This window comes from Acinonyx jubatus, chromosome C2, assembly GCF_027475565.1.
Source record: "Acinonyx jubatus isolate Ajub_Pintada_27869175 chromosome C2, VMU_Ajub_asm_v1.0, whole genome shotgun sequence".
NCBI classification, from domain to species: Eukaryota; Metazoa; Chordata; class Mammalia; order Carnivora; family Felidae; genus Acinonyx; species Acinonyx jubatus.
In genome coordinates this window covers 85,241,336-85,263,545 of record NC_069384.1, presented here as the reverse complement: position 1 = coordinate 85,263,545, position 22,210 = coordinate 85,241,336, and the positions used below count along the sequence as shown (strand labels likewise).

The 22,210-nt window shown below is 34.9% G+C and overlaps 1 long non-coding RNA gene across 1 annotated transcript in view; it reads right to left on the bottom strand.

The window, feature by feature from the left end:
• Positions 1-5,282: 5,282 nt before the first annotated feature.
• Positions 5,283-22,210, bottom strand: part of LOC113599871 (uncharacterized) — a 135,896-nt gene continuing 118,968 nt past the window's right edge. The window contains exon 3 of the long non-coding RNA XR_003420811.2: positions 5,283-8,351. This is a non-coding gene — a long non-coding RNA (uncharacterized LOC113599871). The remainder of the gene's footprint in view (positions 8,352-22,210) is intronic.

Below are 22,210 nucleotides of genomic sequence, written 5' to 3'. Positions count from 1 at the left end.
GAAGAAGTGATCAGAACATCAATAATGATGTTTAAGATTTGAATTATGCTACCAATAAACTAGACCTAACATTTATATAGCATACCACTCAATAACAGTAGAATACACATTCTTTTCAAGTATACCTAAACATTTACCAAGATAGACCACATTTGAAGTCATAAAATTAGTCTCAACAAATTTAAAAGGATTCAAGATATACAAAGTTTGTTCTCTGGCCACAATGAAATTAAATTAAAAACCAATAACAGAAACCTCTCTGGAAAACTCTAATATTTAGAAATAAAATACGACATTTCTAAATCACCCATGGACCAAAGAAGTAAGCAAAAAAGAAATTAGAAAATATTTCACACTGAATGAAAATTAAAATACACCAAAACTATAGAATACAGCTAAAGGAGTTACTAAAGAAAAAATTTACAGCACTAAACTCTTACATGGGGAAAGAAGAAAAGTCTCAAATTAATGATCTCACCTTTCATATTATGAATCTCATAAAAAAGAGAAAACAAAATGCAAAGGAAGCAGAAAAAGAAATACTAAATATCGGAGGAGAAATCAATGAAAGAAAATCAGAAAGATGATACAAAAATCAATGAAAACAAAAATTGATTCTTTGAGAAGATCAATAAAATGGATAAACCTCTAGTCAGACTGATCAGGAAAGAAAGTATGGAGACAACTACCTACCAGGAATGAGAAAGCAATTCTACAGATATTAAAAAGGGAAAGGGCAATACTTTGAACAACTTTATTCCAATAAATTTGACAACTGAGATGGGCAAATTCCTTTAAAGACACCAACTACCAAAGCTCACACAAGAAGAAACAGATAATCTGAATAGCCTAATATCTATTAAATATATTGGATTTGTAGTTAAAATCTTCTCAGAAACTTTCCATGTCTAAAGGACTTCACTATTAACTTCTACCAAATATTTAAAAGAAGAAATAGTATGAATTCTACATAAAGTCTTCCAGAATTTGAAGGCAGTTAATACTTCCCAACTCATTTTATAGGGCCAGTATTACCCTGATACCACAACCTAAGAATATTCCAAGAAAACAAAACTATGGATCAATTAAATTTTCCCCCAAAATATAGATGCAAACATTCTTTTTTTAATGTGTATTTATTTATTTTTGAGAGAGAGAGAGAGAGAGAGAGCGAGCGAGCGAGCATGACCAGGGAAGGGGCAGAGAGAGAGGGAAACACAGAATCTGAAGCAGGATCCAGGCTCTGAGCTGTCAGCACAGAGCCCGACGTGGGGCTCGAACCCACAGACTGTGAGATCATGACCTGAGCTGAAGTCAGAGGCCTAACCAACTGAGCCATCCAGGCGCCCCAGATGCAAACATTCTTAATAAAACTTTAACAAGTAAACCCAACATATAATATTTACAAAAAGAGAAAATATATCATTTGACAATTTGTATTTGAATGAATAATACAAAGTTAGTTTAACATTCAAAAATCAATGTAATTTACCATATTAACAGACTAAAAAAAGAAAAACAAAATATATGATGATATCAATAGGTGCAGATAAGATGTTGAAAACACTCAGTAAAGTAGAAATAGAAAGGAATTTCCTCAACCTAATGAAGTGCACTTAAAACTGCAGAGAATATCATTCTTAATGGTGAAAGACAAAGTTTTCTGTTTAAGAACAAGAGCAAGACAAAAATGTTTACTCTCACAACTTCCACTGAACATTTTACTGGAGGTTCCAAACAAGTACAAAAGGCATGAAAAATGAATAAAAGACATCTTGATTGAAAATTAAAAAATCATCTATGTAAACAATTGTATGCAAACTACCAAAACACCTACTATAACTAATTAACGAGTTTAGCAAAATTCCAGAATACATAATCAATATACAATAATCAGGTATATTTCTTCTAGATACTAGAAATGAAATTAAAAATCAATACTATTTACCATAGCATAAAATATATGAATGATACTTAAGGATGAAGCTGATAGAACATTTGCAAGATGTTTACACTGAAAACCACAAACATTGCTAAGAGAAATTAAAGAACACCTAAATAAAAGGAGAGATATACTATGTCGACAATTTAGAAGATGCCTCAAAAGTGATGTCTAATCACTATTTCTATTTTCCCTCTTCCCATTTTCCCTATATATCTGTTTTTTAAGCTTCTTATTATGAGCAGCACTTGGGTGGCTCAGTCAGCTAAGCATCCTACTCTTAATTTTGGCTCAGGTCATGACCTCTCAGTTGTGAGATTGAACCCAGCAACATGTTCCATGTGTGGCACGGTGCCTGCTTAAGATTCTCTCTCTCTCCCTCTGCCCCTCTCCCCCATTTGTGTTCTCTCATTCTCTCTAAATAAACAAACAAACATTATGAAAATATTAAACAAATCCAAAATAAAGGAGAATAGTGTAATAAATCCCCATATACTCATCACCCAGTGTCAATAATTATAAACCTAATATAGTTCTAGTTTTCTCAGTGCTACTAACTACTACCCGCCCCCCACAAACACACACAGGATTATTCTGAAGCCAATTCCTGGTATATCACTCCATCTATAAATATCTAAAGATAAGATCTCTTTTTAAAAATATAAACACAACATAATTTTACCTTAAAACAACTGACCATAACTCTCTAATATCACCAAATGGATCATCAGTATTCCAATTTTCCAAATTATCTCATAAATACTTCTTTTACAGTCTATTGTTTGATTAAAATGAAGTCTATACTTGCATAGAGTGACTTTATAACTTATTGTCCGAACTGGGACATATCTGAGAGAAAAGGAATCATTATTAACAATAAGCAGGATAATCACAGACAAAATGAAATGTTGGTCACCATATTCTTATATCTGTTCTAATCTATGTGATTCCACGTCTTTACTTCTCTCCTTTCCTCCCATACCAATGGCAATGTATTTTTTAAAGAAACCAGTCCCTTTGTTCTAAGTTCCTAAGGTCTGCATTTTGCCCATGTTGTTCCTCTCCTGTATGCATTTTCTAAAGTCTAGTAGGTCCAGAAGCTAGATCGAAGTCTGATTTTTTTTTGACAAAAATACTTCATAGAAGATGTTCCTTTCTCTCTTAAACCCACACAAATCTTTTCTCTCCATCCTCAAAGAAAACTTCTGCTGCCCAGATTTCTTTAACTCCTTAACTGTATTGTTAAACCCAGTCCTCATCTTATTCAATCTATCAATTAATGACTTGCTCCTTGTTGATGCCTTTTTATTCCTTGGTTTTGTTTTGTTTTTATTTATTATTATTTTTTATTTAATCCAAATTAGTTAACGTATAGTGTTATAACGATTTTAGGAGTATAATTTAGTGATCCATCACTTACATACAACAGCCAGTGCTCATCCCAAGTGCCCTCCTTAATGCCTATCACCCATTTAGCGCATCCCCCCCCCCAATATCCTCCAGTAACCCTCAGTTTGTTCTCTGTATTTAAGAGTCTTTTATGGTTTGCCTCTCTCTCTGTTTTTATATTTTTGTGCCCCTCTCCCTAAGTTCATCTGTTTTGTTTCTTAAATTCCACATACGAATGAAATCATATATTTGTCTTTCTCTGAGTTATTTCACTTAGCATAACACACTCTAATTTCATCCACATTGTTGCAAATGGCAAGATTTCATTCTTGTTGATCACTAATATTCCACTGTGTAAATGTGTGTGTGTGTGTGTATATATATATATATATATATATATATATATATACATTTATATACATATATATATCACATTTTATTTATCCATTCATCAGTTATCCCTTGGTTTTTAAAGCTCTACATCTTTTCTTTTGTACTCTAGCTTCACTGATCCCTTCTTCTTAGTCTCTTTTTATGAGTTCTCCTCTTCTCTCCAGCCTCTTAATGTTGGAATACATCCAAGCCTCCTTTGATGATTTCATCCAGACTCTGGGCTTCAAAAGCCATCTATATACTGACAACATCCAGTTCAATGTTCTCCTAGAACTTCAGACTTGTGTATCCCACGACTATTCAACATCCACTCTAATATTTAATAAATATATTAAAGTTTTCATGACCAAGACTAAAACTCCTGATCTTCTCATTAAAATCTATCCCTCCTCAATTTTTTCCATCTCATTTAATGCCAACCCCATTTTTTCCAGTTGCTCAGTCCTAAAAACTTGCAGTCATTCCTAAAACATCTTTCTCATATCCCACACCAAATTCATCAAGAAATCTTGTTGGATATATCTGCAAAATATATCCAAGATCTAACCAATTTGTACCACCTCTCCCATTACCATCCTGGTCTAAATATCCATCATCTCTCACCTAGATTACTGCAATAGCCTCCTAATTGGTCTCTGCATTATACTCTTCACTTTAATATTTATTAAACAGCAGCCAAAGTGATCCTTTTAAAATGTAAGTTATATTATATTTCACTCCTTTACTCAAAGCTATCCAAGGACTCCTCTTTTCAAGGAGAGTAAAAGTCGAAGTTCTTACAGTGCCCTTGTAGGACACTCTCACGTAGCTCTACGGTCTCTGTCGTGTTAACTCTGATCTCTTCCCACACTCCTCCTCACATACTCACTCTGTTATAGCCATACAGGTTCTCTTGCTGTCTCTCAAACACACAAGATACTGTCTCATTTGAAAGACATTTACTCTAGCTGTTCTTTGGCCTAGAACATTCTTCTCCTTCATGTCCACTTGGCTAACTCTCTCATGAAAAGATCATCTTAATGAGACCTATTCTGACCTCCTTTTATATATTATAATCTGTACTATCACTTTCCAGCACTCCCTAACTCCTTTAAGTTGCTTTACTTTTAGTTTTTCCACAGCACGTACATCAACTAGCTTATTATATTTTTCATTTATTTATTGTGTTTCCTGTTTTTTGTGTGTATCTTCTCCTACTAGAACAAAGTCAGAAAACTTTGCTTGTTCCCTGATGACCCCCAAGAGCCTTGAAGAGCTCCATCTATGATAATCCCTCCATGTATTCAATTAAATGTTGAGTTAATGTTGAATGAATGAAAGATTACTCTTACTACTGTGTGAATACTGAACTTCGGTGGGGCAAGTATTAGGAGGTTACTGCAATGGTCCAGATGAGAGACACGAGTAGTCTGCTCCAGGGTGATAGTAATGATGAGAGAGAGAAGTGACACAGCCAAAATGTAGTTGAGATATTTATAATGATAAATCTATCATTATAGATGAGGGGTGGGAAGTGGGGGAAGGGAAAAAATCAAGAATAATCCTTACATTTCCTGGATGAGGACCCGGGTGGCTAATTATGTTATGGAATGATTAAGAGGACAAGAAAACAAAGTAGGGGATGGATCAGGAGTCCATATTGAATGGCAAGTTTTAGGTGAACCATCTAACAGGTAATTTCAAGCAAGTGATTAGAAAAAAGAGTGAAAATTAAAGTTCTCACCTATGTTTAGAAATTTTGGAATTATCAATATAAGAACAGAATTAAAATCTACAGGAATGGGCAGATGAGAGAGTAGATACATTTTAATCATCTCTTGAAGAGGATCTTACTTTGGTCCTTGGATGAGAGTAAATGATACTAAGAAGAAGTAGTGAGGTGAGAGAAAAGCAGAAGGAAATAGCATGGTAAGAGCCAAGAGACAAAAATATTTCAAGAAGCTGTCAAGTGTTCATGCCTTTGGAAACACATACATCATTTGTGGCACCATTGGTGGATGTAGTCTCAGTGAAATGGTGAGGGTAGAAGTCAAATTATGTTCCAATATACCACTATGCTTCCTTGTAATTTCATTATAGCAGGAAGTAAAATTCCTATAATCTTTCAGTCTAATCAGGTCAACTCAATTATATACTTAACCACTCAAGGGTAACAAAAGGTAAGAAGTAGTAGACAAGTACTGTAGATATGAAATTGTGTTTTGAATGCACAGAGCTGGCTGGGTATATTGAACTGGTAGTAACACCAAGCAGTGATGATCACAGAATCTAAGGAATGGAAATAATAGTGAAGTAACATCCCAGAGGGAGAAAATGTATGGCATGCAAATCTATTGTAATCAATCACAGCACTTCCTCGTGAGCTTGGACAGTGTCAGAGGCCCATTGGACTCCAGGCAGGCTTTACCAGTTGATCACAGTTGGCAGGGGAATTAAACCAATTTGCCATCCTTATCCTAACTCCCATCCAGGTCCCATCACCTTGACTAATCCCATTTACTTCACCTCTACAAGATCACAAGCAGTTGGGGTACTAGGTGGCTCAGTCGGTTAAGCGTCCGACTTCGGCTCAGGTCATGATCTCATGTTTCATGGGTTTGAACCTTGTGTCAGGCTGTGTTGACAGCTCAGAGCCTGGAGCCTACTTTGAATTCTGTATCTTCCTTTCTCTCCCTCTACCCCTCCCCTACTCATGCTATCTCTCTGTTTCTCAAAAATAAATAAATGTTAAAAAAAATTTAAAAAAAAAGACCATAAGTAGTCATTGAGCTTCTGCTTCAATAGGGATAGGAAAATTCTTTTTTTGAGGCTGAGCCAAAAGTTGCTCCCACTATCCTCCACTCCTTAGGAGTTACTAGGACTCCAAGAGCCACCAAAATCTTTTTTGAATTCAAATATCAACCTTTCAGGGTTTTTAAGACAACTGTTACATTTCCCTAGAATTTTCTCATCTCCCAAGGAAGTAGCTTAAGCATCTTTATCAAAGGAGCTAATGTTACATAGTTTCTAGTCTCATACCACCTTGCCAGAACTCCCACCTGCCTGAAAAACATACACACCTCCACTATCATGCTTTACATGCTCAGACTGAACTAGAAAACTGAAATACTGACCATAAACAGCAGAGAAAAGCATCTATATCTAACTTACGTGTAGTCCCAGCTACCAGATGCTAAAAGCTTTCCCCCAAGGACAGCAGGGGGAGTAAGAACAAGTCTAAAGGGCTCCATGGGGATAAAGGGAGATGATGCAAAGCAGGAATATGTTCCAGCTGTTGGAACTTCAGCAGTCTAACTACTGAGTGGAACAGATGATACATTCCAAGATGTTTTTCCCTTGGGCCATGTGAATTTTAGGGTTGAAGAATATAGCAGAATAAAAATAGGTTCTGAATAAAATTACAGCATATTGAAGATGAATAAATTTGGCTCTAATAGCCTAATAGAATAGGCTGCATTATCTTTTAGCCAGTTTTTACATAAAGGAAATGCTATTCTCAACTTCTCGCAAGCATTTCAAAGGAAAAACTTTTACTTGAATTTTTAAGCTTCATATGAGTTAGTTTATTAGAGCAACATGGAGAGTTAATCAAAACAAAAGCATTATATTTTACTTCCAAATAGATTTTAAACACCTTAAGGGCAAGGACCTTTTTCTTTTTTCTTGTATTTCATCCAGTGATTAGAATATGAAGGATACTCAAGTTATGTGCTTATTAAAGTAAGAATAATGAATAAGTGAAAATATTTTATAAGCATGTGAATGTCTTAAACTTTTGGTTATTTCTTCATTGTCTTTATTACTGGATATGCAGAAATAATCAAAAATTTCAAATTGTTCTTTGAAATTTGATCTCTCTTGTGTATCCCACTGATAACCACAAGCAGCTTAAACAAATCATACTGAAAAGCATTGAGGCCTTCCATTTACACAAGACAAGAAGAATTCATCTTCTCTTCTCTGTCCTTGGCTCTCCTGTCATTGCTTATAACTTTTTATGATCATCAGCAGTTTCTCTTAAATAGTGTTCTGTTACTCAGAAACTCCAACTACAACCATCTCTTTATAGGACATCATGAATGTTTTAGTTTGGGTTGAGAGTCTCCCAGCCTTGCTTTTTTCCTTTTTCTTTATTCAGTGCTTGACCCCATTGTTTCAGTTTCTAGTAAGTCTTGTCACTTCCACTAATAAGAAAGAATGGAGTCTCACTGCCTTAGATCCCATATCTCATGAGGAATAGATCTGTTGGCTATACATAAACTTTTAAATTCATGAGACTTCTTGAATAAGAAGTTGTCAAAATAACATTGGCAGTGGTTGAGTAATTTGAAAAACTAAATTAAGATACTTCCCAAGGGTGAGTTTAGAGAATCCTGGCTTAATCTTTCTGAGATAAACACTTATCAAAATGAAAAATTCTTAGGATAAAGCCATTTTCAAACTATGGACAAGAAACTCAAGGATGATTTGTTATAGTCTTAAGGGCACAGGGATATAGAGCAAAGGATGCTATTACTTTTTGAGTAAATAAAATTTGAACTTTACTTACATGAATTGCTACATCCCCCTAACCTTTAGCCAGAAGATTCTCCTTGTAAAAGCATCTGTGTTATTATGTTCTTTCATGCTGCAAAGACAGAAATACTTTTTAAGTTGGATATCACTTCAATCTTATGTCACTCATTCCAGTTTTACTAGTATTTTTTCATGATAATCCTCATAATGCCAAACATTATGTCTCAAACTATGCCAAACATGTATATATGTGGTTAAGTATGTACATATGCACATATCCATTTGGATGCACCCTTGTAAGATAAGAGCTTATTTCCTTGATTCTTTATTAACCAAAGAGGTTCATACTTTTTCCTTAAAAGTAAGCCAAAGAGAATCATAACATTTTAATGCTGCAAAATTCCCCAGAGATCATATGGTTCAAAATTTTCATTTTACATATGAAGTAACTGAGGCCCAGAGTTTAAATGTCTAGGCAACTATTACAGGGTACAATTTAAATAAATGAGCTCAAAACAGCTCATTTATTGGCCTGAAATGACCCTAGTCCTCTCCTACCTGGTCTTAAATTCCTATTACCTTCACAATGCCTTGCACTTAAAGTGTTTATATCAATTAATCAATTGGGATTAGGTAAATGGAATCATTGTTCTTTTATGAACACTGTTAAAACTGGGGCTGAAATCAAGAAAAATGATAAACTAAGCACAATGTGTTTTTGATATCCCTCTTGGCCTCCTTTTCCGCTTCTTGCTTTTTTCGTTTACATCCTCAGAGGACTCTTCTGAAGTAGCGCCACTTCTACTGGGGTTTTAAATTCCCAGCAGTGACCCAGATCTTTCTTTTTTTTTTTAATTTTATTTTTTATTTTTTTTAATTTACATCCAAATTAGTTAGCATATAGTGCAACAATGATTTCAGGAGTAGATTCCTTAGTGCCCCTTACCCATTTAGCCCATCCCCCCTCCCACAACCCCCCCAGTAACCCTCAGTTTGTTCTCCATATTTATGAGTCTCTTCTGTTTTGTCCCCCTCCCTGTTTTTATATTATTTTTGTTTCCCTTCCCTTATGTTCATCTGTTTTGTCTCTTAAAGTCCTCATAGGAGTGAAGTCATATGATTTTTGTCTTTCTCTGACTAATTTCACTTAGCGTAATACCCTCCAGTTCCATCCACATAGTTACAAATGGCAAGATTTCATTCTTTTTGATTGCTGAGTAATACTCCATTGTATATATATACCACGTCTTCTTTATCCATTCATCCTTCAATGGACATTTGGGCTCTTTCCATACTTCGGCTATTGTTGATAGTGCTGCTATACACATGGGGGTGCATGTGTCCCTTTGAAACAGCACACCTGTATCCCTTGGATAAATGCCTAGTAGTGCAATTGCTGGGTGGTAGGGTAGTTCTATTTTTAGTTTTTTGAGGAACCCAGATCTTTCTATATTACCTCACTGACTAGCCAAACTTACTTGAGATGATTCTATTCATCTATGTAACAAGACCCTGCTACGGTAGACTATAATCTAGAGGCCACTACTATTTTCCCAATCCTTCAAACAACTTAAATAATCTATAAGTCACTAGCATTTCAAATATTGAATCATGATATAAGGCTCCCCCTATCTCATAGTTTTAAATATTGACCTCTAATGAAGTAAATCTAGAACAGCAATGAGTCATAGGTGGGTATGCCACTCCACAAACTCAACCCCTCAACAGTGTACCATTATAATTCTTCTAGTTATTGCCTTTGTTTCACAACTGCCCCTACATGTCTCCCACTAGAGACATTCTCGACATTCTCCTGTGTCAATTGCAAGGATTCAAGTAAAGAGCATTTTATTTCTCCATCCAAAAAAAAGCTTATGAAATTTTTATCTGGCTAATCTAATGGTCTCTATTTTAGAGTACCAATGTGTCAATTCACTCTTTCTAGTATTATGTTTGGTTTGGTTTGGTTTGGTTTTTTAAGATCAATTGAAGTTTCCTATCTTAACAATGTAGTTAATTATGCTCACCTAGTAACATCGATAAGAACAATGGAATATTTACTGAATACTTCCTATGTGTTGGTTAGTTAGACACATTACAAGCTTTGTCTCATATAATCATTTCAACACATTGACCTATATGTTATTAACAACTCTTGTTTTGTTTATGTGTTAACTGTTACGTGTGTAATCTTGGGAAAATTACTTGACCTTTCTAGATTTTCTAAAATGGGAATAATATTAATCTCATTGAGGATTCAGTAAAATAATCCATAATTCACATAAGATGTTTGTGCCTGACCTATAGTAAGTGCTCCATAAATGTTAGCATTCACTGAGTAACTTGCCCCAGATCATATAGCTAATATGTGGTAAAGCCAGGGATCAAAGCCAGACAGTCAGCCTCGAGAGATACACTAAACTGGCACCAAAATGGTATGCATAAAGCCCTTATAAATTAGTGATTATTATCAAATTTGAGAGGCCTACATTGTGAAGCATGAAAACAGATATCTCCTTAGAGTATGCTTTCCCAAATGAACTTTAAGTTTGATTCCTGAAATTTTTAGTTTTAGGTTTTACTATCTCCTTCAACAAATTTAAAATTCTGAAGCAGCAGTCTTATATTTATTTAACATTCATTATAAATGCTAACACATAAATGTTATCAATGAAAAATTAAGTCCAAGACAATATTAACAAAGGTATAAAGATTTGTAGCAAGGAAACCCATCTTTTGTTTCAACAGAGTTTCAAAAGTTTTAGTAAGGAGACTAAGTATTATGCAGGAAATACTGAGACAATCTCTGATTGGCAAGTGTTCCATAAAGGTGGGGATTCTGGAAGTAGAAGAAGACTTTCCAATTGGTCTTCAGATAAACTGACAGTCTTTGGCTGACTATAAAAAGGCTAGCAGAAGTTTAGAGACATTTCAAAAAGAGGAAGGGAAAATCCTCTGCTTCTCTTTGGGGCAATTCCTGGAACAAGTGGGGTTGATAGTGGCTGTTATGGCAGATCATTTCTCAGTATTCCTAAGTGATGTTCATCAGAAAACCCTGTGAGGAAGGTGGGCCATACATTCTTATTCCTCCATTGCCAGTGAAGAAATAGTAGCTTATGAATTAAGGCTTCCCAAGGCCACACAGCTATTAAAGTGACGAACCTAGACTAGAATCTAAATTTTCTCCTCGCCTTTTCATTGTTCTTTCCACCATGTCATGTTGATTCCATACCTCTTTTGTTTTGATTGGAACTAGGAATCCTTTATTTAATGTCTATTCAAAATATATTTTTACCACATTCTAGAGAAATAATCTGGAAATCATTTTATTCCCACTGGACATTAGAAAGAATTTTACTTTCTGAAGATGAAAGCTGTATGTAGTGTTATTTAAAAGTTTCTCCTGTTGATCTCTAGAAGAAAAATTTGCTAATCTGATCTTTTGCCTCCCTTAAATATCTCTTAAAAATTATGTAAAAACTGTGCAAGCACTATCCATTTTGCACATAAATGTATTTTATGCATAAGATGTATTTTTTCTTATTTTAGCCTAAGACTTATTCTGTACTTCTTATTTCTTCTTTGACAGCTAAAGCTACTGAGTTAGAAGAATCTTTCTTGTAACTGGTGAAGTGGTCAGTTAAACACATAGGGACTTTTTTCCTATACATACAATTTCCTCTCCATTTTTGTAAAGTCTGGCCTCAAGCAATTTCTCCTTGCTCAAAAATAGCATGACACAGGAGATTGAGGTCATTTAGGTGCCTGAGCAACAGAGCAAGCACCAGGAGACTTGCATAACTGGTTTTAATGAATACCTTAAAAATACAGTTGCAGAGTTCATATTCTAAAACCTTTTGTAACTGTCAAACAATTAGTAACTGTAGAAGAAAATGCAAACTGGGACCACAACAATCTCCATTATTTTATCCTCTTTCTCTCCCCTAACTCTACCCTCACCAGTGTGAAGATTACTGATGCTGGCAAGTGAATTTTAAAAATTAAAGTCATCATTCCCAAGAAAATTATATCCATTTTGATTACAGAAATTAGTGGTAATTACTATAATCCATCTTTGGTAATACAAATACGTTTTCTGGAAATTGCAAAGAAACTATATATTAAGATTTAAACTAAAGATTTAAACTAAAAATCTACAGAGGAAGGCCAGTATAACCTCCAAGGGTTGCTTTTTTTTAACTCAATTGCTGATATTTGAGAAAGGAATTTAGTTTATAATTGGCTATTAGCATGCATTAAAGAAAAGTAAGAAGGGGGTTACAAACTAGCAAAACTATAAAGGCAAACTAAACCTTTTCTGTGATCAATGTAATAGTCTTGGGGAAGGGAAAAGAGAAAGGACCAATGGGTTGCCTGTTCTTGAAGCAGTTCTTCATTAGCTGCTGAGAAAAACCAGACACTGAGACCAAGACATTCCAAAGAGGGAACATGACCGCAAGTGCTCTCATTTCAAGCTAAAAAGTTTGTGGGCTAATGGAAGAATAGTGAAGGATTACTGAAAAAGGTAATGGATTGTACCTTAAACATTTACCTCTATACTTTTTTTTTTCTAAGATATCATCTTCTTTTAAAATTTATTTATTTAAAAATCAAGTTAGTTAACATACATTGTACTATTGGTTTCAGGACCGGAACCCAGTGATTCATCTCTCACATTTAACACCCAGTGCTCACCCCAACAAGGGCCCATTTTAATGCCCATCACCTATTTAGCCCATCCCCCCACCTACCTCCCATCAATTTGTTCTCTGTATTTAAGAGTCTCTTATGGTTTTCCTCCCACTCCCTTTTCATTTTTCCTTCCTTCTCCTATGTTCATCTGTTTTGTTTCTTAAGTTCCATACATGAGTGAAATCATATGGTATTTGTCTTTCTCTGACTGAATTGTTTTGCTTAGCATAATACACTCTAGTTATATCCACGTTATTGCAAATGGCAAGATTTCATTCTTTTTGAATGTCAAGTAGTATTCCATTGTATATATCTTCTTTATCCATTCATCAGTCTATAGACATATGGGCTCTTTCCATAATATGGCTATTATTGATAGTGCTGCTATAAACATTGGGGTGCATGTGCCTCTTCAAATTAGCATTTTTTGTATCCTTTGGGTAAATACCTAATATGCTGAAAACTATAGAAAACTTATGAAAGAAACTGAAGAAGACACAAAGAAATGGAAAAACATTCCATACTCATGGATTGGTAGAACAAATATTGTTAAAATATCTATACTACCCAAAGCAATCTATACATTCAATGTAATCCCTATCAAAATACCACCATCATTCTTCACAAAGCTAGAACAAACAATCCTAAAATTTGTATGGAAGCAGAAAAGATCCCTAATAGTCACAGTAATGTTGAAAAAGAAAACCAAAGCTGGAAGCATCACAATTCTGGACTTCAAGCTGTATTACAAAGCTGTAATCATCAAGTAAGTGTACTATTGGCACAAAAACAGATACATAGATCTAAGTTATCGTCCTTAAAATAGTGGTGGTTTAACATTGTTTAAGCTTGACAAAAGCAGAGCTTATTTTTTAGATAAAAGAAAAATACACAGAAAACTAAATCATAGAGATACAAGAAGAACACTACTGCTTAGAAATCCTTGAGAATGGTTCTAGAACTTAAATCTTTCATTTTGGAAAGATTGGAACTAACAACAGTAGCAGCTATTGTTACCTGGTGGCAGTATATCGAGGTAGGAGAATAATCTTTTGAAAAAATGGTATTAACTTCTTAAATACAGAATCTAAAAATGAAGACGTGATGTCTAATGAATTGCCAAGACTTTTTTTTTTTCTTGGCCTGGATTGAATGATGATTTGTTTGCCTGAGGTCTCCTTTCATTTACTTTTTTTCCCTCAAAGTTAGTCAAAGCTGAGAGTATCATTGTAATAAGCTAGCTTAAACTTTCAAGTATATGTACTTAGCTTAGGTAAGAGCTCTACGAAGTAATCTAAGCGTCAATTTGTAGAACAGTTAATTGGATCATTAAACAACTACCTAATTTGATTACTATAAAAGCTCAATTAACAAGGATGTGAAATGGATGATTTCATAATTTCATCCATATTGCAGCTAAACTGAATAGGCCATGTGGCCCACAGATTTATTGCTCAGTGATTGGCCATTAAGACAAGCAAGAAAATAATGAATATAGGTCTCATCTGTGAAGACTGTACTATGACATTACAAGGGCTCCCAGAAGTGACTAAATACATACACATACAGACACACACACACACATATATTCTCTTTCTTCTGTATTACTTTTCCCAAACCACATGGCTTCCAAATCACAAGTTAGGACTACCTGTTTAAGGTCCAAAATTAGGACTAAGTTTCCAGCTTCCCACTAGTTTTTGGCTGTCCTTTCCAACAGTAAAATCAAGACCAAAGAAAAGAAAAAGAAAACTACATACACCTAAGTCCTACTGTGTCAGGAATTTTCATTCATAGCATTAATTAAATCTTCACAACTATCGAGCATGAAAAGTGCTATTATTCCCACTGTCTAGAAGAGGGTCTTCAGGCTCAGGGAGGTTAAGGAGGCAGTCAAAAATACACAAGTATTGAGTGACAAAAGTACAAGTCTCCTCCAACCACTCCCCTTCTCACATAGTTTTAAATTTCACTTTTCAAAGGGAATTATCTTTTTTTCTGATGACGTGATCATCGTAAAAATTAAAATCATATAAAGTTAAAAGATCACCTCTCTGCCAATTTAGACACATCATACACACCCCCCAAATATGACCATATGGCAATCCTGGCAGCTTGCTCCTTCCCTTGAGGAAACATCCCTGACTGTTCAATTATTTTAATTTTTATTGAGCTGAAGTCAAATCGACTTACTAAGGCGATGCAGAATAAATAAAATTTTTCTTCTATGTTAAAAGCTTTTCCAATACTGCATTGAAAACAATTCTCATGCCCCAACTTAAAATTTTCTTCTTCAGGCTTACCATGCCCAGTTCCTTCAACTCTCTCTCTCATATGATAAGGTCTCCAGCTGTATAATTTTTCTGGATAATATCTTGGAATTAACAATATTCCAGATATAGATTGATCAGCTGTAAAATGCTCAACTCTCTGAATTTGGACACTTGATTTTAAAGTCATTACTTTCATGACTGAAATCTAGGTTTGCATTTACTTTCTAGGGCATTTATAGAAACTTTTCTGCTCCTAATGAGTTTAGAGCCAATTAAAATGCCAAAGTAATTTTGCCAGATCATCTCCTTTCTATATGTGAACACTGATCTGTCTTAATCTAATTGTGTATTCTCCACATTAATTCCTACCATGCTACTATTATTTGCCTATAATCCAAACCTGCCAAAAATTTTTAACCTTTTCTATCATCCAGTAAGTTAATTACCCCTGGAAGCGATTTCCAACTGAACCCATTCACCCCTATGTCTTCAGGTCACTAATAAAATTGTGAATCAGGTTAGAACAAAGGTCATAGCCTTGTAATTTGTCACTCAAAACAACCCCTCCAACTTGATATCAATCCATTAATCAACTGCCATTGTGCACCATGCCATGATGCAATGGACAAAAAAATCACTCAGTGGTACTTCGAATTAGCCCTAAATACCTCCCATATTTCACTTAGTGATTGCAGCATAAAATGTGATAAAATTATATAATGGTTGCATTCAAGATGACACAGGGCCATCATTTTTTTTGTTCACTGTTATGTATGTATTATAGGGTATATTGGAAAAGTTATCACTGGTACATAATAGATATTTTCTTTTAGAATAAGGCTAAGTTTAAGTTTTAAGCAACAAGTTGATTTAAAGAAAAATTTTAGGTATATAAAAGTAGAAATGAGGGGTGCCTGGGTGGCTCAGTTGGTTAAGTGTCTGACTTCAGCTCAGGTCATGGTCTCACTGTCTGTGGGTTCGAGCCCCGCATTGGACTCTGTGCTGACAGCTCAGAGCCTGGAGCCTATTTCAGATTCTGTGTCTCCCTCTTTCTCTGACCCTCCCCTGTTCATGCTCTCTCTCTGTCTCAAAAATAAATAAATGTTAAAAGTATAAATGCTGTGTGAATATGGCAAAAAAAATATTAAAGTGTTAAAAAAATGACTGAAAGTAGGGAAACCCTGAATACAGAAAATACAGAAAACCTTGTGGTTTTCAATACACAATATGCATCATCTGATCCACATAAAACCACAACAGAGAGTACATGAGGGACATCAAATATGTACAGAATGCCTTACAGAATATATAGCCACGATTCAGTAAGTTTCAAAAAAAAAAAAACAGGAAAAGAGTTTCACACAATTTTACTTGTCCTAAGCAAACATTTACAGGTTCCTAGGAATCAACACCTGCCTCTTAATACTTTATAAAGGTAGGCAGGGTTAAAATATAACAATAGAAATGTACTTTTCAGTATTTTCTCTAAAATACTCACAAGTCATCTATCTAATAATGTGCTTTATGGCCTAAAGCTTGTGATTCTATGACTTCTAGCATACTTTTACACCCATTATGAAAACTGGAATATTGCCTATCTCTAGACCTTTGATACTTACACTACCCAAAATTCTTCCAAGATATCTGGCAATAGTTCCTAAATCACAATTACTCTAGCATGCATTTCATTTGACCCTGAGGACTTGAATTAATGTAAACCATCTGCATACTCTCGTCAATCAGTCAATAACCATTCTGAACATTCACTAAGTGCTGAGCAATATGTTTAAAATTGTTTCTCCTGAGAATCTTAGAGTTTAGCAGAGAAGAAACACATGTAAATAAATACACATTTACTTACAATATGACAAGTGCTGCAATAGAAATATGTGCAGAATGCCATGTGGATACAAAGGAAAAGCTATCCACCTTTGCATGGCTTTAAAAAGGTGGAGACATGTGAGTTGAGTTAGGTCTTAAAACTGTCCATGAATTTCCCCAAAACAGAGGAGCATTTGCACAAAAGGATTAGTAGATCCAAAATTCAGGAAATACTAAAAAGGTTAGCAAAATTTTTGAAAAGTTTCAAAAACCATGAAAGGAATAGACAGATGAGATGAAAGTTCACAACATACCATGATGGGCTTTATGTACCATGATAAGTTTAGGTGTAATTCTATAAAGTATATAGAACCAAAAAAAATGTTTTTAAGTAGGGGAATGACAGGATTTATTTTTACAGAAATAATTTTTGGGAGTAAAGAAGTGGTCTTCTTTACTTGATTGGAAGGTGAGGGAAGGAAATGTATGCCAAGAAACAACAAGAACTTTTTAAAGGAGGTTGCTGAGATAATGCAGGAAAACAATAATGAGGGCAACAATCAAGGTGCTATATTATCTGAGCCTTCAATTTCTCATCAACGTGTTCTGCCAATTTAATAATAAGTTTTGATAGAAGAGGTGAAAAAAATAGAGGACTCATTCTACTATTTTTCTATCACCTATTAATGTTATAATTTTCCCCAAGTGAGAACTATCACCTGTTTTTCTACTTTTCTAAAAATAAACAAAAAATTTTAAATAATCAAAAGCCAAATCTTTTAGATGCTTCAGATTATTCTAGACTTTTATCCTTTATGACACTACTATTACAGGTTTCTGTTACTCTTCTATTTGAATTTGGTTATACCTATGTGGCAAAATTTGCTAGATGCCCCACAATATGTGTCTATCTCTTTTTAATTTACTAATAGAACTCCAAAATTCTAGGTAGAAACACAGTTATCTAAAGTCTCTATTTCCCAGCCTTCAATATAGCTAGGTGTGGCCATTTGACTAATTTTGACCAAGGGAAGTAAGAGGAGCTAGTATGTGCAATTTAAGAGTATCTTTCTAGAGTACAGATATGTGCTTCTTCCCTTTCTCCTTCCTGGTAGGTGGAATGTACATGTGATAGCTGGAACTAGAGAAGTCATATTGGAACATGAGGTGACCTTCAGAATGGTGTCTATACGTAAAAGAACCATAAAGAAGGCTGGGTCATAAGAACTTTATGAAATACAGACACTATACAAATTCTGGATTATCCACCTTCACAGTTTAACAAGAAAAAGAAATTTCTATCCTATTTAAGATACTATAACTTTAAGTTCCTAGCAGCCAAACCTAATCCTAAATAATAAGGTATCCCCTTGAAATTTGAAATTTTAATCTCCTACATTTTTTCTTTAAAGATCATAAAGTTCAAGTAGAAAAATAAGTACAAACACCACTGGCACTCTTCCTCCATATCACTCAATTCTTGTGTACCATATAGGTTTATTTGGTGCCTCTCTTTCCTCCATTACTGGAGTAATCTCAAATTGTAAAGTCAACATATCATGTGAAGGCCTGTTGTCATTACTGAGACATTTCTTTCAAGTTCACTGGTTAAGGTAGTCTGCTTATGTTTTCTAAAAAGTCTTTGAAATCTACATTCTTAGAGGCATAATTCTAAATGCAGACTGCCTGAGTTAAAATCTGGCTCTACTAATTATCTGTGATACTGGGCAAATTACTTACTCTTTCTAAGCCACAGTCTCTTCATGTTAAAACTGGGATAATTGTTTCTGTGAGGATTAGAGACAATGTAAAACACTTAGTACAGTGCCTTGTATATTGTAACTGTTCAATAAGCAAAGCTATCATTACTTAGCATGACTTAGTGTTACTGACATTCCCTAATTCCCTTTCTTTGGTTTCACAAATTCCAAAATGATATGGTCACTGTGATCCATGGCTTTTCACACTTTCACAATTACAAGAAGTTATCTCCACAAGCTTTCTACAAAAAAATTTTAAATTTTGTTTTTCATTTATTTGCTTATCTAAGCAAATATTTACAGTTGATGTAGATTTATCCATGTGGCCACCTCAATACTAAGTATCGACAAAAGATTTCAGCGCCCATATCTGTGTATGTATGTGGTTATATTGGTGCTAATTACTCTAATTACTGAGAGTTCATGAGAAAAAAATAGAAGTTGACTCGATACATAAATGATGTATTCACACCAAACAAGGTCTTAATGGTGTCACAGAATAATGTATGAGTAAAGGTTCTGAAGCAATTCAAATGGGAAAAAATGATACCACACAATGACACAAGCATAACAAAAACAAAAGACCTATCTCTAAGATCAACACTATATTCACATGTTGAGCAGAGATGTGGTTTTAGCAAACCACATTATCTGTCTCATTAAATTTATGCTAATTCAAATTTTGCTACATTTTCAGTTCCATTCATATTAAATTTATAAAATTTGTTTTTATTCTTATGCAAAAACTACAAACACAAATGGATTATATATAACTTTTTTTATTTTAATACAAATAATTTAGGGTGTCTGAGTGGCTCGGTCAGTTGAGTGTCCAACTTCGGCTAAGGTCATGATCTCACAGTTCATGAGTTCGAGCCCCACATTGCGCTCTGTGCTGACAGCTCAGAGCCTGGAGTCTGCTTCCGATTCTGTCTCCCTCTCTCTCTGCCCCTTGTCCACTCACACTCTGTCTCTCTCTCTCTCTCTCTCTCTCTCTCAAAAATAAATAAACATCTAAAAAATCATTTTTAAAAAAATAAAATAAAAATAATTTAAATCAGCACTGACCATCTGTGAAAATTTTTCTTATCTTTAAAAAGGGACTGAAAACGTAGATCTTGATTCAAGTGATAGTTACCTGGATGAACATATATATACAAATTCATTGAACTGAACACTTAATATTTGTGTAGCTATATCAAACCTCAATAAAAAAGTGTAAAAAAATAAAACACAAACAAAAGTATTTTTTATATTTCCTCTGATTGAGGAAACATTGATGCAGCAGCTTTAAAATAGACAGATTTGGCTTCTAGTTGTAATTCTATTACTTACTAGCTAGGTAAACTGGGAGAGACTTCTTAACCAGTATAAGCCCCATTTTGTCCATCTGTAAAATGAGAATAAAATAGATCCTTGCAATGTGTTGTAAGGGTTATAGGGACATTTTGTAGGTAAAATACCAAAAATATAATATATAATGGTGCTTATTAAATAATAGTAATGAAAGGAAGGAAGGAAGGAAGGAAGGTGGCATGGCAGAGAGGATGGGAGGGAGAGAGAGATGTAGAAGGGAAGAGGGGGGAAGCAAGCAAGGTTTTGCTTAACATGTACATGCATGCATACATATGCACACATACAACCACATGCACATGATTCTGAAGGTTTTAAGCAAAGGAGGAAGGTGAATAAAGCAGTCCTTTAGAAACTGTGGTGTGACAGTGTTATTAAGAAAGGGTTAGAGTAGAAACCACAGAATAGGAAGCTCACTAAAAATTCATCATAACTTTCAATAACCAAACTGTATAAATCAGTAACTTACATGTCCTGGAGTGAGCTTTTAGAGAGCTTCAAAAACTATTCAGTCTATCTGGATTTTTCTCCAAACCTCAAAAAAACATTTATTCAGTACCTATTTTCTGTAGAACTAATAAAAAGGGTCATGATTCTGCCTTTTCAAGAACATATGGGCTAAATGGATACACTAAAATCAATAGAGTGAAAAAATTTACATAATAACTTTAGATTAAAGTAAATAAATAATGGCTTTGGATCTAAAAAAAAACAAACAAACAAAAAAAACCAATCCCACCAGGATATTCACTGTCAGCATTGTTGAGATGCCAGAAGAAGGGGAGGGCTGTTTCAGATAAGGTGGTCAGCAAAGGTCTCTATGAGAAGATGACATCCAAGTAGTAGAAGAAGCAGATAGCCAAATGGATGCTTGGAGGAAGAACATTTCTGTAGAAGGGAGCTAGACTGGTGTGTTCAAGGAAAAGCAAGGAGCAAAATGAGCTAAAGAAAAGGAATAGCAGAAATGAGTTCAGAGAAATAGTGAGGGACAGATGAAAGGGGACATATGGGCCAAGATAAAAACCTTTAATTTGATTCTGAATGAGTTGAGAAAATATTGGAGAATTCTTAGCAATGAAGTGACCTAATCTAACTTGAGTTCTTCAAAGGATTATTCTGGCTACTATTTTGAGAAGAAACTGTAAGGGGCAGAAGATGAAGGAATGGAGAATATTTGGCAAGGGGATTCATAAAAGTAGAAAGCACATTGGCTTTCTTTTCTTCCCCCAGTAGAAGAATCGCTAAAGAACCACTCTTAAAAGACTGAAAGAACCTTAGGAAAGGGGAGACGAACATCTCACTTCTGGGAATGGGGTTTTGCTGAACCATAAAACCCAGACCACCAAGGTTATGACCACCAAGACTGGAATTCTAAGACAACTGATATATGACCCCTGGCATGTGGGAATATTTCAGAACAGGAAGATGGATATTTGCCTCCCACATGAAAAGTATGAACGTGACTAGAGCTTCCCATGATGGTGGCAAAGAGAGAAGGAGCTGAGAGGGTACAGCCTACTTATCGTCCATTGTTAAGGCAAAACTGTCAGTTCCTATGTGCAAATGGGAAACCACAAAAGATAACCAGACTCGAGCTACCCCTCATAATCTAATTTTCTGCCAGGAACAGAGAAACCCAGGATAGAGAAGAAGAGGCTATGTATCTCTAGGGGTAGAGGCTGAGGGTGGGTCACAAGAGCTCAGCCTGGATACACTGGCTGCACAGTGCCTTCTTTATTAGGAGGCTTTTACAGCCAGGTTATACATAAGATTTTTCACTTTTCCTATACTCGCCCTTCTCTCACCATCTACCCTAGAAGAAACAAAAACAAGTAGAAAAGGAGTAAAAAATAAAGAGATCTATTAAAAGAACAGGTTCTACCCCACCTTTCTCTATTTCATGAATGCTAACTCTTGCTATGCTCCATAAGTATATTGGAAAAAATTAAAACAATAAAATGGAAAAAATCATACCCAGAGGATTCCTTGTCTTTGGGGCCACTGCTATTCATTTTTCATTATCACCCAACTTGCATTATAAGAATTCAAGGTAGTTTGCATAATATTTAGAG